Source organism: Pelodiscus sinensis, chromosome 1, assembly GCF_049634645.1.
Source record: "Pelodiscus sinensis isolate JC-2024 chromosome 1, ASM4963464v1, whole genome shotgun sequence".
Taxonomy (NCBI): domain Eukaryota; kingdom Metazoa; phylum Chordata; order Testudines; family Trionychidae; genus Pelodiscus; species Pelodiscus sinensis.
Window position 1 is genome coordinate 217,738,761 of NC_134711.1, and position 16,217 is coordinate 217,754,977.

The 16,217-nt window shown below is 40.3% G+C and overlaps 1 long non-coding RNA gene across 1 annotated transcript in view; it reads right to left on the reverse strand.

The window, feature by feature from the left end:
- The window catches only part of LOC112544282 (uncharacterized), an 86,179-nt gene that overhangs the window by 25,211 nt on the left and 44,751 nt on the right, over positions 1-16,217 (reverse strand). Inside the window, exon 2 of the long non-coding RNA XR_003087610.2 lies at positions 14,029-14,110. This is a non-coding gene — a long non-coding RNA (uncharacterized LOC112544282). The remainder of the gene's footprint in view (positions 1-14,028; positions 14,111-16,217) is intronic.

The following is a 16,217-nucleotide window of genomic DNA, read 5'->3' on the forward strand; positions in this document are numbered from 1 at the left end:
CTCAGATACAGCTCTGCAAATTATGCTCATTTTGATTACTCATTTGTCATTTTCCCACAAGCACTATTGAATTTTCTCCCATGCCACTCCTTAGTGGCATGGACTCGTCCTTAAAAATTGCAAATCCAGTACATTATCCACCTTTACAACCCTCCTGAAAATGGAACTATGCTGACGCCTACAAAATACAAAATGAGTAAGCTGCAGGTGTGATGTTACCACTGCTGACCATACTGATTATAATTAGTATATTGCTTTACCCTCCACCTGCTTGTTTAATGCACCGTTGTCTCCTATCTTAAACTTAGATTGTAAACTCTTTTGGACTGAAACTATTATTTTATCTCTTTATGTAGCAGCTAGCACAGTGGGGCCCAGGACCACTGGTTGCTACTGAATCAAATAACAATTATTGATAAGGTCAGTCATTAGATTGAATGAACAACCCATGGTATTTCTTTCGTTAACTTTTTGCACACCAATATGTTCATTAACACTTTCTCTCTATAAAGGCATATTAACATGAGATGTATAAACTTTCACTCTCTTCCAGCTTTGCAGAATCTCAGTTTTCCCTTAAAAGATTTCTGAAGTCTTGAGCTGCCAGTTGGGAGTAATTGAAAGGAATGAATTTCAATAGTATTATAAAAGCTGCTAGCTTCATACATATAAGGTGCAGCAGAACTTGCTAGAACCCATTAGCTTCATCTTACCAGTAGAAAATGCTTGTCCCAACCAATGTGTAGAATATATTTTCCACAGTGAGAAGATTACAGGTTTCTCTCTTTACTGCTTCATTGAGCCTTTTTGGATCTATACACGTATGGACATTCCTATTTTTGTTATCACAGGCACAACAGGGGTGCACTTGCATTGTTCACTTAGTAAAGCATTCCATAACACAATTCTTCTCCATCCTATCCAGTTCTTTCCCTTTGGGAAGCACTTGTTGACACCAATGAGAGTGGAAAGTGCTCAGCACTTGCAGGAGGCATTCAGCATCTTGCATGATTTGCTCTGGTGGGAAACCAAATTACTTTCTATTCCACACACAAACAGAAATGTGGATAGTAAGTGCGACCATTCTCAGAACAAGTCCTTTCTTTTCTTTTAAAGGGAAACTAATTTAGAGAGCACATTTACTATCTAAATTAGCTTGGAATGGTCCCTCTGACAATTTAACATTTGTTGGGTTTTTTTTTCTGCTTTATTATAATCAGTCATTTGAAGCATAGGACCGAATGACTGAACAAATCAGGAGCAAAGGGACTTAAGGAATTCTAAGTAACAGAATAAAGAGCTCTAGGTTTAAATCAAAGATTAAAGCTGTAGAAAGAAAGGAGAGGATAGCAAGTTTTAGGCAGAAACTTCATAATCAATTGTATTTTATGTCAGTAGGAGGATTTGCTGTAACTTCCAAAGGCATTCAGCACCTCAGAAGCACCCAATGATTATATTTTATACACCTAATTCTAGCTAGGCTTGAGCACCCCATAACACTTCAGAACCAATTTCTGCAATAAGGCTGATTGAATTCTGTGGTAAATGTGTGGTAGTAATAACACGACTTCATACAGATCAGAGCTGGTTGTGAAAAATCAGAGACCCAGAGGACTTTGTTAGTAGTGGGAAATGTATCAATGTTATTTAAAAGTAGAGTTGTGGGAGCCTGGGAGAAACTACCTGGGAAGAAAGCACATAAAGCTTTGAAGACCTGCATAGAAGCTCAGGGAAAATGTTAAATAAATGAGGGCAGTAACTGAAGATAAAAAATGAACAGACTAAGAGTTTTTCATCTCATTGCCCTCTCTCTATCTTCTTTCTTCCTTACAAATTGGTGGTAAAAAAACATTAGGTTTGTGCTGAATTGCATCTTTCTGAGGATGCACTTTATTACCTCAAAGGAACAAACATTACAGGGTTGTCTATACAGAGGCACTCAGAAAAGCTCATCTAAATTAAGTAAAAGGTGTGATTTTAAAGTGGATTAGATCAATTGCTTTGAATCTATGTGGCTATAGAATCGCATAATCATAAGACTGGAAGGGACTGTGAAAGGTCCTCTACTCCAGTCCCCTGCACTCATGGCAGGACTTAATATTATCTAGACCATTCCTGTCAGGTGTTTGTCTAATCTGCTCTTAAAAATCTCTAACAATGGAGATTCCACAACCTCCCTAGGCAATTTATTCCAGTGTTCAACCACTCTGACAGGACATTTTTCCTAATATCCAACCTAAACCTCCCTTGCTGCATTTTAAGCCCATTGCTTTTTGTCTTAGTTTCAGATGTTAAGAAGAACCATTTTTTGCCTCCATCTTGTTACAACCTTTTTGTATGTCAACACAGCAAAATAAAACAGCTTCTGGCCCTTGGCATATGGGGCTCAGGCAGTGGGTCTGTTTCAATGCTTTGGAAACTTCCAGGCTCACATAGGTCAATCATAGTCCTGTCATTGCTGTGCAGACATATCCTGTGTGGAAACTCTCATGAGGTTTTGTCTACACTGCCAGATTTTGTGGCAGAAAATATGCTAGTGAGGGACTCACTAGTACGAGTCGTTAGCATAGTTTCTGCCAATTCTGCCAATGTCCCAGAGAGACATAAGGATCTTGTGCAAAATCCCCATTTTGCACAAAACGGAAGCAACTACACTGCTTCTTTTTGCGCAAAAACCCCTTGCGCAAAAAACATCAGCAGAAAATATGCTAATGATGTTGCGACTCATGCTAATGAGTCCCTCATTAGCATATGTTCTGCCACAAAAACTGGCAATGTAGACATAGCCACGTTCAGAATTAAAATGGCCTTAATGCAATGTAGTTTAATTTACTTGAAGCAGCACTTTTAACATGCTGTAGGGTTCTATCATGCAAGGGTTTTATCATGGCTAATTAATGTTGTCCAAGATGAACAATACCCCAGTTTGTTAAGCATGGAGAATGATGGAGGAGATCCTGTTAAGTGTCTACCTGGCAATACAAGGCTAAGGGTAAGATGTCTATTTTCAGCTCTTGGATGCAAGGTATTAGTAAAGTGATATGCATTTAAGGACCATATAATCTGAAAGATCAACAGCATAGCCAGCCACGGTGTTGGTGCCTTCGATGCTCCAGTAATCAAGGGAATCAAGTTGTAAAGTTCAACTGGCAGGACAGACTTTGCAGCATCAACTGATATTGTTGGCCCCAGATCAACTCATTCCAGGATTGTCATCCAATGTACACTTATTGATTAGTGAGGAATTGTAGTTTGCTAAGTGACTGCACATCAGGAGCTGGTAAACTTACTGTTGATGATCTATGGCATGATAGATCCAGTTACGTTTGAGAATTAATTAGCTTCTAACAACTCAAGACAACTCAAAGTTGTCTCTGTATCTGTCCCTGCCTCTGATTGCTGTCATACATGTTAACATGTTCAATAACACTACTGAGGTGTGACATGTGAAAGCCGCATTTCAGACAATATTTTAATATCTCAATTCAGTAATACCAAAGCATGCATGATTTCTAAAAACCAAAGGTGTCCACAGTGACACTGCTTGTATTTGTAAAGCATGAGTCTTGCCACTGTGTGTTAAATGTCTTGATTCTTGGAGATTTCCTACAAACTTAAAGGTTAAAAATGCTGTTGGGTTTAAATTTCCATTTGTCTCTAGCATGACTGTGCCTAATGATTATGAAAATGTCAGCCAATACAGTGTTGTACTTATCTATAATATGAAGCATCAAGACCTCCATGCTTTTTACAAATATCTTCAGCTAGAACATATCCCAGTCTACTGTGAGAACTCTGGATGACAATGGCACAGAAAATCATATAAGCTTCTCCAGGGGAGGGATGGCTCAGTGGTTTGAGCATTGGCTTGCTAAACCCAGGGTTGTGAATTGAATCCTTGTGGAGGCCATTTAAGGATTTGGGGCAAAAATTTGCCAGGGATGGTACTTGGTCCTGCTGTGAAGGTAGGGGGTTGGACTTGATGACCTTTTGGTCCCTTCCCATTCTAGGAGATAGGCAATCTCCATTAATTAAAGATTTCCTGTCCAACTACTTAACAAAAGTAGGCTTATCCTCATCTTTTGACTCTGCCACAAATCTTGTGTAGTCTCTGCAAAATGTTTTATGGTATCAAACTTCAGCTTCAATCTTTTCTCATGTATGATGGAAGGACTCATCCAGATGCATGACCTGGAAGGCCAGATCTTGATCAAAGTCTCTTCCTGAGATTGGGCAAAGGTGTGAAATAGGTGATGTAAGAGGTAAACACCATCATATTTCCACTGTAATACTGATTGCTAAATACAGCATTTTCTTACATTCTCTAAGCTCTTTCTTCTTTAAAACATCTGTACTTGTAAGTAGGTGGAGTGGAACCCTGTGTCACAGGGAATTTCATCAGATTCTTTGGACAGATACTATTGAAATGTTTTAACAATATATTGATTGTCACTATGCAGGTCTAACTATGCCTGAGCACATTCATGGTATTTATCCAATTTGACACATCTAAATGGTTGAGTGGATTCCCTGATTGAAGCTAGATGCATATAACAGTGCAAACCACTTATAACATGTAACAGTGCAAACCACTTACAAAACTGAATTTATTATAAAACTTAAATGATTGACAAGGGATTTCATAGTCCTTGAGCATGGCCATATTGGTTCTGCATGAATACATATGTTAACTGATCAAATCCAAACCCTCCAAAGCTTTATCACACTCCCATTTTATGTGGCACAAGTGGCTGAATTAGTACTGTGTTAACTTTCCAAAACTTGTGCACTGGATGCTGAAAAATGGAAAGAAGTCCAGGAGATAATAATGAAATTACTTTCTGAAAATCTCCATGTTTTTGCTTGCAAAATCCCCTATATATTAATTGTTTTGCTAGTAAAATGTGATGGTGCTTGGTACAAGCAGCTTTTTTGTGTATTCCTACTCTGTCATCTGTTTGAAATTAAATTTATCATTGGAGACAACAGAATATCCTTGTAAGATGTAAAAACTGTGTTAATTTTTACAGTGAATGGAAAAATGCAGTTGTCTCTATCAATATTTAGGAAAAATTAATTTAAAATACCATGTATTTATTATAGAACCATAGAATCATAGAATACTGGAACTAGAAGAGACCTCAAGAGCTCATCACATCCAATCCACTGCCTTCATGCCAGGACCAAGCACTGTCTCAATCATCCCTGATAGATGTCTGTCGAACCTACTCTTGAATATCTCTGGAGATTAGAGAATCCACAGACTCCCGAGGTAATTTATTCCAGTGTTTAACCACCCTAACCACTTTTTCCTAAAGTCCAATCTAAACCTCCCTTGCTGCAATACTTTCATAGAGTCATAGAATCATAGGACTGGAAGAGACCTCAGGAGGTCATCAAATCCAGCCCCCTGCCCAAAGCAGAACCAATTCAAACTAAATCAACCCAGCCAGGACTTTGTCAAGCCAAGACTTAAAAACCTTTAGGGATGGAGATTCCACCATCTCCCTAGGTAACCCATTCCAGTGCTTCACTACCCTCCTAGTGAAATAGTTTTTCCTAATATCCAACTTAGACCTCCTCCCACTGTAACTTGAGACCATTGCCCCTTGTTCTGCCATCCGTCACTACTGAGAATAGCCTCTCTCCATCCTCTTTGGATCCTCCCTTCAGGAAGCTGAAAGCTGCTATCAAATCCCACCTCTCCCCTGACACTCTTCTCTTCTGTAGACTAAATAAGCCCAAATCCCTCAGCTTCTCCTTGTAGATCAAGTGCTCCAGTTCCCTAATCAATTTGGTTGCCCTTCCCCCACCCCCTCCAATGAGTCCACATCCTTTCTGTAGTGGGGGGCCCAGAATTGGATGCAATATTCCAGATGTGGCCTCACTAGTGCCGAATAAAGGGGAATAATCACTTCTATGGCTCTTCTGGCAATGCTCCTCTTAATACACCTAATATGCCATTAGCCTTCTTGGCTACAAGGGCATGCTGTTGACTCATATCCATCATCTCATGCACTGTAATCCCCAGTTTTGTTTCTGCTAAATGGCTACCTAGCCAGTCTGTCCCCAACCTGTAACAATGCTTGGGATTCTTCCATCTCAAGTGCAGTACTCTGCACTTGTCCTTGTTGAACCACATCAGATTTCTTTTGGCACAATCCTCTAATCTGTCTAGGTCACACTGAACCCTATCCCTGCCCTCCAATGTATCTACCTCTCCCCCTAACTTATTGTCATTGGAATACTTGATGAGGGTGCAATCCATCCCTTCATCCAGGTCATTAATTAAGATATTGAATAAAACTTGCCCTAAAACCAATCCTTGGGGCATGCCACTTGAAACTGACCACCAACCAGACGTCAAGCCATTGATCCCTTTAGGCCCAACAATCTAGCTGGGATTCTATCCACCTTACAGGCCATTTATCCAATCCATATTTCCTTAACTTTATTGTGGGAGACTGTATCAAAAGCTTTGCTAAAGTCAGGGTATATCGCATCCACTAACTTCCCCATGTCCACAGAACCAGTTACCTCATCATAGAAGCTACTCAGATTGGAGAGGCATGACTTGCCATTGGTGAATCCATACTGACTATTTCTGATCATATTCCCCTCTTCCAAGTGCTTCAGAATGGATTCCTTGAGGATCCCCTCCATGATTTTTCCGGGGACTGAGGTAAAGCTGACAGGTCTCTAGTTTCCTGGATTGTCCTTCTTCTCTTTTTTAAAGATGGGCACTACATTTGCCTTTTTCCAATCATCCGGGATCTCTCCCGATCTCCACAAGTTTTCAAAGATAATGGCCAAAGGCTCTGCAGTGACATTTGCCAACTCCCTCAGTACCCTTGGATGCATTAAATCCAGACCCATCGATTTGTGCATGTCTAGATTTTCTAAATAGTTCTTAACCTGTTCTTTCTCTACTGAGGGCTGCCCACCTCCTTCCCATACTGTGTTATCTAGTGCAGTAGTCTGGGAGCTGACCTTGTCTGTGAAGACAGGGGCAAAAAAAGCATTGAGTTCTTCAGCTTTTCCCATATTACCTGTCACTAGGTTACCTTCCCCATCCAGTAAGGTCCCCATACCCTCTCTGATCACCTTCTTATTGCAAACATGCCTATAGAAACCTTTCTTGTTACTCTTCACATCCCTTGCTAGCTGCAATTTCATTTGTGCTTTCACCTTCCTGATTACTCCCCTGCATTCTCGAGCAATATATTTATACTCCTCCCTAGTCATCTGTTCAAGTTTCCACTTTTTATAAGCTTCCTTTCTGTTTTTAAGCTCACCAAGGATTTCCCTGAGAAGCCAAACTGTTTGCCTACCATATTTGCTTTTCTTACTGCACATCAGAATGGTTTGTTCCTGTGCCTCCAGGCTTAAGGCTTCTTTAAAATACAGCCAGCTCTCATGGATTCCTTTCCAAGTATAAAAAGTAGGATTTAAGTGGTTTCAAGTGATAAACAAACAAATCAAAGTAAGTTACTAAGCTAAAATAAATTAAAACACACCAGCTAAGCCTAATACACTCAGGATATGTCTACACAGCAGCATTATTTCAGAATAGCTGACATTATTCTGAAATAACAAAAAGCGCATCTACACAGCAAGCCATTGTTTTGAAATAACGGCGAACTGGAGGACTTCTTACTCCAATTCATGTAACTCTCATTTTCTGGGAAGTAAGGAAAGTTGAAGGAAGAGTATAATTCCTTCAATTTCCTGCTGTGTAGACAGCTCCAAAAGCTGAACTAAGCCATTTTGACTTCAGCTACGCAATTGATGTAGCGGAGATTGCATAGCTTAATTTGCCCTGCTCTGTAGATGTGCCCTAAAATAAATTGTTACAAATCATAATTTCTCACTCTAGTTCTTATATCAGGCAAAGTCCTTCTCAGGCCAGAGCTGATCTTTTTTTCTGATTTGTGTCTAGCAGCTTTTCTTCACCCCATCATTAGAGGTTTTTTTTGTGTATCTCAATGGCATTTAAGGGACTTAGACATCCATATACCTTCGTAGAACTAACTTTAGCGCCTTGCCCATAGTCATACAAGAAGCATGTGACAGAGCAGAGACTTGAAAGAAAGGCTCCACAGTGACTAGATAATGCTTTCACCACTGGACCATCGTTGCATTGTAAATTGTACCACTGTAGGTAGAGCTGGCGCAGTATCAGATATGGACTCAAACCAAAACTCTATCTCTGAAAACTTTAAACATTGGGTTTTCCAATTCCAAGTTAACATTTGAAAATTGCAGTTGGACCATACTCAAAATATGGGTAATGTAAACCCTCTGATGGGATTTAGACACAGTAAAACAGCAAATCCTAAAGTAAAGAAAACACACACTTATAAATTCTCCTTTTATTTTTGTCCTGTGCTCATAAATTCTCTCTTCTCTCCCTGATGATTCACAAATGCAAAATATGAGAGATAAAATTTGCTAGGTTATACAAAAATAGCTTAAACATTTAAAAGCAAAGATTTCTTGGAACAAAGCGGGCAAAATGTGGCTTTTTTGTTGGCTCATTTAGCAGAAAGGTGAAAAGTTCAGCTATTACCCTGATGTAATTTTTGCAATGACTAAAAATAATCCCCCTCCACTTTCTACTTAGAGAAAATGAAAGATCCTCATACACAGTGGAAGCCTGGGGAGTGCAAACCAAATACTAAACTCATGTGCTTGATTTTTGTCTAGGTGAAAACAATGGGAGTTTTGTCATTCTCTTCAATGAGAGCTGGATTGGTTGCCTTGTCTGTCTTCTGCTGATTTCAGCCCTGCATATGTAATACAGACCATAACAAGAATGGTGCATAGCTGAAAATGAAATAATAGGAAAATGAACAACTCATTCCAAATTTGAAAGATGCAAATCTGATCTTTCATCAGTGGAGTTACAGTGGAGAGATTGGAATAAGGCCCTGTGTATATTCCATAATACAGGATGTGGTCTAGATTTTGTTCATTTACTTGTCTTATTTATACCTAATGGACTGTATGAAGGCAACCCACTCCAGCAGCAGTCACAGCAGGAAGGGGGCAAGGTCTCCCCATACGAGGAAGGAAGAGAGGTGGCAATCCATTTGGCTCCTTCCTGTGACCAATCTGCTCAACTTCTTTAGAAACCTCACTGGTCTTGTGTCTGTCTGGTCCCCTTATCTGACAACACTGAACAATTCCCACCTAGGGTATGTCTACACTACCCCGCTAGTTCGAACTAGCGGGGGTAATGTAGTCATCCGCAATTGCAAATGAAGCCTGGGATTTGAATTTCCTGGGCTTCATTTGCATGAAGCCGGCCAGCGCCATTTTTAAATGCCGGCTAGTTCGAACCCCGTGCCGCGCGGCTACACGCGGCACGGAGTAGCTAGTTCGGATTAGGCTTCCTAATCCGAACTAGCTGTACTCCTCATTCCACGAAGAGTACAGCTAGTTCGGATTAGAAGCCTAATCCGAACTAGCTACTCCGTGCCACGTGTAGCTGCGCGGTATGGGGTTCGAACTATCCAGCATTTAAAAATGGCGCCGGCCGGCTTCATGCAAATGAAGCCCGGGAAATTCAAATCCTGGGCTTCATTTGCAATTGCAGATGACTACATTACCCCCGCTAGTTCGAACTAGCAGGGTAGTGTAGACATACCCCTACTGAGAAAGTGTTCCTTCTAAAACTGTTCCTTCTGTTCTTATTAGATATTGGCCCTTCTTTTCAAAACCAGTTCTGTAAGTTAGATGGACCCATGAGGTAGAATCTTCATAGTTAATAGTTTGGGTTCTCTTAACAGTCTTCAAGAGTCTGCAAAGGGGTGGCTTATCTTAATACACAATTTCCCTTTCAGCTTGTTTAATACCAGCAACCCTTCGTATTACTAAACCAAGTAAACTAAAACAATAAACACCCCAATAACTAAGACCACATGAAGTATTCATGGACTATCACAAAGCAGTCATGAATTCCTGAATTCTCTAATCTGAATTCCTGTGCCCACACCTACCTGACTTCCACCCTTCACTTGTGGCTAAATGGCATGTGCAAACTGTAGATAACATTCACACAGTTAAAACAGGGGAAATGTTTAAGAATGTGAATCCTTAATTGTATTGCAGTACAGGACTAGATGGATGAACTTTGATGGAGATAAGATCTTTGAACGATTTCAGAAACTGCTTGCCTTCATTCAGAGGCAGAGAACATTGTGCATGGGGAATGGAGTGGGGAGCCCTGCCAGGGTTAAAAACTGAGCTAGTGAAAAATGCAGAAAAGAAATGCATTTTTGAGTACACTATAAGTAGGTCACATCAGCAAAATCTTTCCGTTTTCAATACTTTTTAATTTACCCTTTTCCACTATCTGTAATTAGAAATGCTTTGCATACAAGATGGATCTAGATTTGTTAAAAAACTTTCCAGGTTAAGCTTTTAACCATTTAAATAAGGACATATGGTAAAAAAGTATTCTTCACTCACTTGTTGTCAATCTGTGACATGTCAGGCTTTGGAATCAGAACCCTGGGGTCTCATTCTAGTTGTTTTTGTGGAGATTGGGCAGCACAGAGAGGTCAAAAATATACTTTAAAGAGGTAGCTGTGGATTCCCCAGAGTTAAAGGTGGGGGATTAGAGCACACTAGGCAATGACTGACACCAGTGTAAGGGACTCTGGAACGTAGAGCCATTTCGCTCCCCTCTGCACCTCTCCTGCACTAAAGTCTGCTGAGGACATAACCCCTAGTGCTGTTGCTGCCTTGTGCTTAAAGCTCCCAGATTGTTATGAAATATTTAAAAGGACTTCTCACTTTGCAAGGAAAGTGGCGATTGTTCTTTAGAGTACCAGCTACTTTATTAAAGGTAGTAGCTTTGCTGAAAGCTACAAAGCTCCCTGAGACACTTCCAAAAAGATAGGGTTGTGGGGTTTTTTAGAAGAAAGGAAAAGAAACATTTCCTTGTGCTGATTTCAGTTTCTTGAGAGCTTGGCTATTTTTTCAACCTGATGTTCACTTCATTGTCATACAAGCTCATTGTATTGAATCAAAGAGAACTATTATTTAGACAAGTGTGCTCTGTGATAATACAGCTGATGGCTTAAAGACCAGTTTGCAGCCACAAGGGCATGGATCTGTAGCACAAGCACATGAAATATAATAAAACAAACTTTTCAGAAAACCCCTTAAACAACCCAACCTTTGAAAGTACAGTGAACTGAGTCTGGATTTAGGCTGACAAAGTCCATTAGAAAAGCTGATGTTTCTTGCTTAGGGGTTGTTTTATTCTCCTCTATGGACAGCAGAACCCTCCCCCCCCCCCCCCCCCGTTTCTAGGCTATTTTTCAGCAACATTACTATCAATTGTGAAGCTAGCCACCCAGCACTTCATATAATCACAACAACTTAAGCTATATTGCTCAATCTATAAATGCAAGAAATTGCCACTTGATATCTATGGCTGTGTCCAGACTCAGGGATTTTCGGGAAAAGTAGCCTTTTCCCGAAAAAACTTCCCCTGCGTCCAGACTCAAGCCGCGTTCTTTCGAAATTATTTCAAAAGAACGCGGCTTTTCTTTCGATGGCGGTAAACCTCGTTTCACGAGAAAGAACGCCTTCTTTCGAAAGTTCCTCTTTCGAAAGAAGGCGTTCTTCAATGTAAATAGGGCTTCCTCGAAAGAGAGCATCCAGACTCGCTGGGTGCTCTCTTTCGAAAAAGCGGATTGCTCTTTCGAAAGATCCGCCTGCAGTCTAGACGCGATCTTTCGAAAGAGGCTCTTTCGAAAGATGCTTTCGAAAGAGCCTCTTTCGAAAGACGCCTTCAGTCTAGATATAGCCTCTGTTTAAAAGCAAAACCTGGTGTCCTGTACAGTATTATAGTCATGTTATTAATTTCAAAGCTGGGAATATATTTATCATTTGCTACAGAATGAGAAACCTGGTATTCCAAACCCTTATTCATGTTTATGTCCTTAGTCATGCAGTTGTCCCAATATGCCATGTTCAATGGAGTTGTTCTTCATTAGGCAGTGGACTCAGAAATGTGAAGAGACATAGAGATGGTGTAAACCCACCTTTGATTGCATCAGCATTAAGGCATAGCTCAGGATAAGGCTCTATATATTTGTAACCACTGCCTGCTAAGGGTGACACTCTGTCCCCCTCTAGTGGTGGCTTTGCTAACTAGAGCTTGATGTGCCCACAGCTTTGGGTAAGAGAAGTGTGTTTTAGCTCAGGAAGCAGAGGCTTATGCATTTAGCCCAAGAGATCCCATGTTCAATCTTTACTTGTAATGCCCACCCGCACAGGGACATTGGTGATCAGACTTAGAAATTCCTGAACTACATGCCTGATCCTCCACTGCTTGAGCTAAAAGACTCTGAGTCAAGGCTATAGCAAACTCATCAATCTCTAGCCGACCTTGCTACCACCAGGGGGGACAGAGCACCACCCTGAACAAGCAGGCCGTTACATCTTTAGCACTTCAGAATTGCAAAATATTCTTCTAGTTAAGAAAAGGAATGATATCCTATTGTTGTTTGGCCAGGTGCATATTCTGCATACTTGAAACGGATCACTTTGTGAAACTATTGCAGTTTTCATACCCATAGGTCTTTAGTTATGCTTTGACCAAGTGTGATGATACGTGAAATTGACTCTTTCATGGAATGGAAACCAGTTGCCTCCTAACCGAGCTGAATAAAAAGTAATAGGGACATAGAATTTTAAATCAGCCAGTGCTCTTCTTCATCACAGAGGGAAGGAAACCAGGTGTGAAGGAGCAAACATTTATAAGAGACTCAGGGGATATGATGGAAATTTAAATGAGAACATTCTTCACCTCAGTTTCATGTTTCTTTTTCAAAGTAACTTACTGACTTTTTTTCTTAATATACCATGTAGTCTTCCCAAGAGAATTATATAATATTTTTGTTTGCATAGCGCATTTTTCAGAATTATGTTCTATTCACCTGAGGATCCAGAACACCCCTCACATTTTTCTCCAGTAGAGGAGATTAGGTGCTATCATCACATGGTTTTCATTTTCTTTATTTTTAGTTAGCTAATATGTACAACACTCATTTGAGTAAAACCATCAAGCACAAAGAGACATTTTGCTCAGTTTATTTTACATAAATATATGACTTCAGAAAAATGGGAAAAAATTATCCTCAAAATACCCCAGTATGAGAGAGAGACTGAGTGCTATTATTTCCATTTTATAGGTGGAAAGCTGATTCCCAGAGAAGCTATGTGACTTACCCACAATCATATAAGAACTCTGTCGTAGGACAGAGACTTAAACTTACATCTTTGGAGTCCTAGGCTAGTAACTTCTAGACCACTGTTTCTTTCATTTCACATAGATCTGCCAACAGGGAGCAACTTGAAGAATCAGGACCTTCAGAAAAATTTTCAGTTGATTTTCAAGAACAAGCTAGTGAGTGCAGGATTGGGTGCACAGCAGGGGAAGAACAAGCATTGATAAGAAATGGTGAACAGCATTTGACACTTAAATCTCTACCAGTGATGTAAAATATTCTGTGTTTGTAGCAAGCTATGCACATATAGACAAATGATCAGAAAAACATGTTTAAACTGAAAAATAATTAAATAATCAGTAACTGATAAAACACAAAAATAATCCTGAGCTAAATATTTTGTCAGATTTTGAACACAAACGGAGGTTTTAATACACACTATTTATCTGTCTCTCGGAGTATTTTACATCTTTGTCCCAAAATATGTGACTTGCTTGCCAGAGAAGCTGGGGTTGGAATTTTTAATCTCTTAGACCCAGCATAATATTTTATAATAATTCTGGTGCCAACATTGCTAATGTGCACTTATCCATAAATCATTTTCCAACGGAACAAATGTACTGTCTGCATTTGCTGGGAGGTGGGAGTGGAGGGAGTACTTTAAGAATAATGACAAACACGTTTCTGCCACTGTTGAAATGACCATCCCCACACCCTCTCTTCTCACTTGCCCAAGCTGAACAGAAAAGTTCTTAAATGCACATCTTCTGTCTTTACTTACTTTTAATGTTTTCTTCAGAAGATGCCTGGAAACAGTGGTTTTATTAAACACAGATGTCAGGGTGCCAAGGCAAAGGATCTGTCTGCAAAGGAATAAAAAAATGTACAGATCATAAGGTCTGTAACAACGCTGAGCATAATGTTGCAGCAATAAATCTTTATTTCTGAAGCATATGCTCTTTTTCTCCATTTTTATTTATTTTTCGCTTTTCATCTTGATCTTAAAAAAAAAATGACAGTATTGTTCATCCACCCAGAAAACAGCTAATTCCCAAAAGCTCCATTGACTTATGGGGAGAATGAATAGGGTATTCTTGGGAAAAAATAATGTTCTCTTAGCCCCATATTAAACTATAAGCAAAAGATAAATGTGCATGGTTACTGCAAACAGGTAAGTAGTGCATGCCTCAGATATGTTTTAGTGATATATTTGTAATTACATTGTGTATAGGAATAGTGTTGCTGAAATCTACTGAGCGAGAGAACTGCTGAGTCTACATTTAAAGCATCACACAATGCAGATGGAATTTAAAAAGAACTAGTGCACCTCCCTCTTGCTTTCTTTCCCTGTCCCATGTGAAGTGGGTAGAATAAGACGTAAAGCATTGTTTAACATGCAATATTGACTTACATGCTACAGGAAGATTTGGCCCAGTTGAGTCCACCCTCCAGGTCAGTGCAGAGCATATCAACATCTTTTGCTGAACTCCCCTGCCACCCTTCCTTTGCATAAGAGTTAAGGGTACAAGTAAAGTGGTGAGAGGTTCCTAGGTGTATCAGTTACTGCATGCTGCATTCCATTTGTTCCACAATCTATAGGGGGGATCCATCCCTCTTTTTGGTTTGGTGCTCAGATTTACATAAGATGCATGTGATTCTTTAACCAGATATCTACACTGGACCCATATTAACAGAATGTGCTGTCACCTTGTTCATTGTCTTTCCCCAGACTTTGCCAGCTTAACAACTCATGAAAAATCCCTGCTTTATGATTGGTAGGAAAAGAAAGTCTCACTCCCAAAGTCTCTGAAGTAATAGGGCTGTTGAGCATGAGACTGATATAATTAAAATTCTGCATACCAATAAATTAAAGGTACTATGAGACATCAAATGCTTTTAGAATGCTGTGATCTTGTTGTGAAAGGTAAAGTTTCTGGTTCTCTGTTGATTCTCCTTACGAGACGGCAGCGTGACAGTGGAGCAGAAGTAAAGACGTTAAATATCAGTTAATTCAATAGTCGATCAACCTCATGAATTCGTATCGGTTAGTCAACTATTCTATAGTCACCGGGAGTGGGGCCAGCAGCCAGTGTGCTCCGGCCCCACTCCTGAGGAGCCCCCTGCCACTCTGTGCTGCTGCCTCCATATCAGAGGCAGCAGTGCAGGGTGCTAGGAGGGAGCTGGTCTGCAAAGGGAGCCAGTTTTAAAACCAGACCCTGTCTGGGGCAAGGGAGAGGGAGGGGGTTGAGCTCCTGGACCCAGCACAAGCAAGAACTGAGCTGGGCTGCCTGCCTGTCTGGTTCCTAATACACTTTAAATGCAGAGCCACAATGGGGGTAGGTCCCAGACCCAGCACAAGCCAGAATTGAGCTGGGCTGCTAGACAGCCTGCTACAAAATTTACTGGCTGGGGGGAGGAGGGGATGTGTGTAGTCTATAGCATTAACCTATAAACTTTTGCTTATCGATTAATCAGTTAATCAGCTACACTATTACATCCCTAAGCAGAAGTAGCTTCAGACATGATTCCATCATCAGAGATCCAGGAGAAATCAATTTATAGTGCCCCATCCTTTCCACAGCCAGCATGTATCTGCCGGTGACACAGAAAGGTGTCTATTGCTGTACTGGGCCCTCTTCAGAATCCTGTTCCTTTCCCTGGACAGAGGAACGATTTCAGTTCTATTGTCAGGCGATTTCCTGTGACAATAGAGGCAAGGGGCAAGATTAACCCAAAGGTGCAGAAATTACCCAGTTTGTTGCTTTTAAGATTACATTTTCTTTGGCTTGGCTTCTAAAACCTAAAAATAATGTTTCTATTCTGGATTTTTCATATGTTCCATTCCAATATAGTTTAAAGGAAAACTAACGGAAATACATTTATATCTGAAAGCTGCCCACCTGTGCACTTCAATGTTTTATATATGGGCAAGGTTCAGCAACTGAATTGTGTTTTTATAGACCTGAGAGG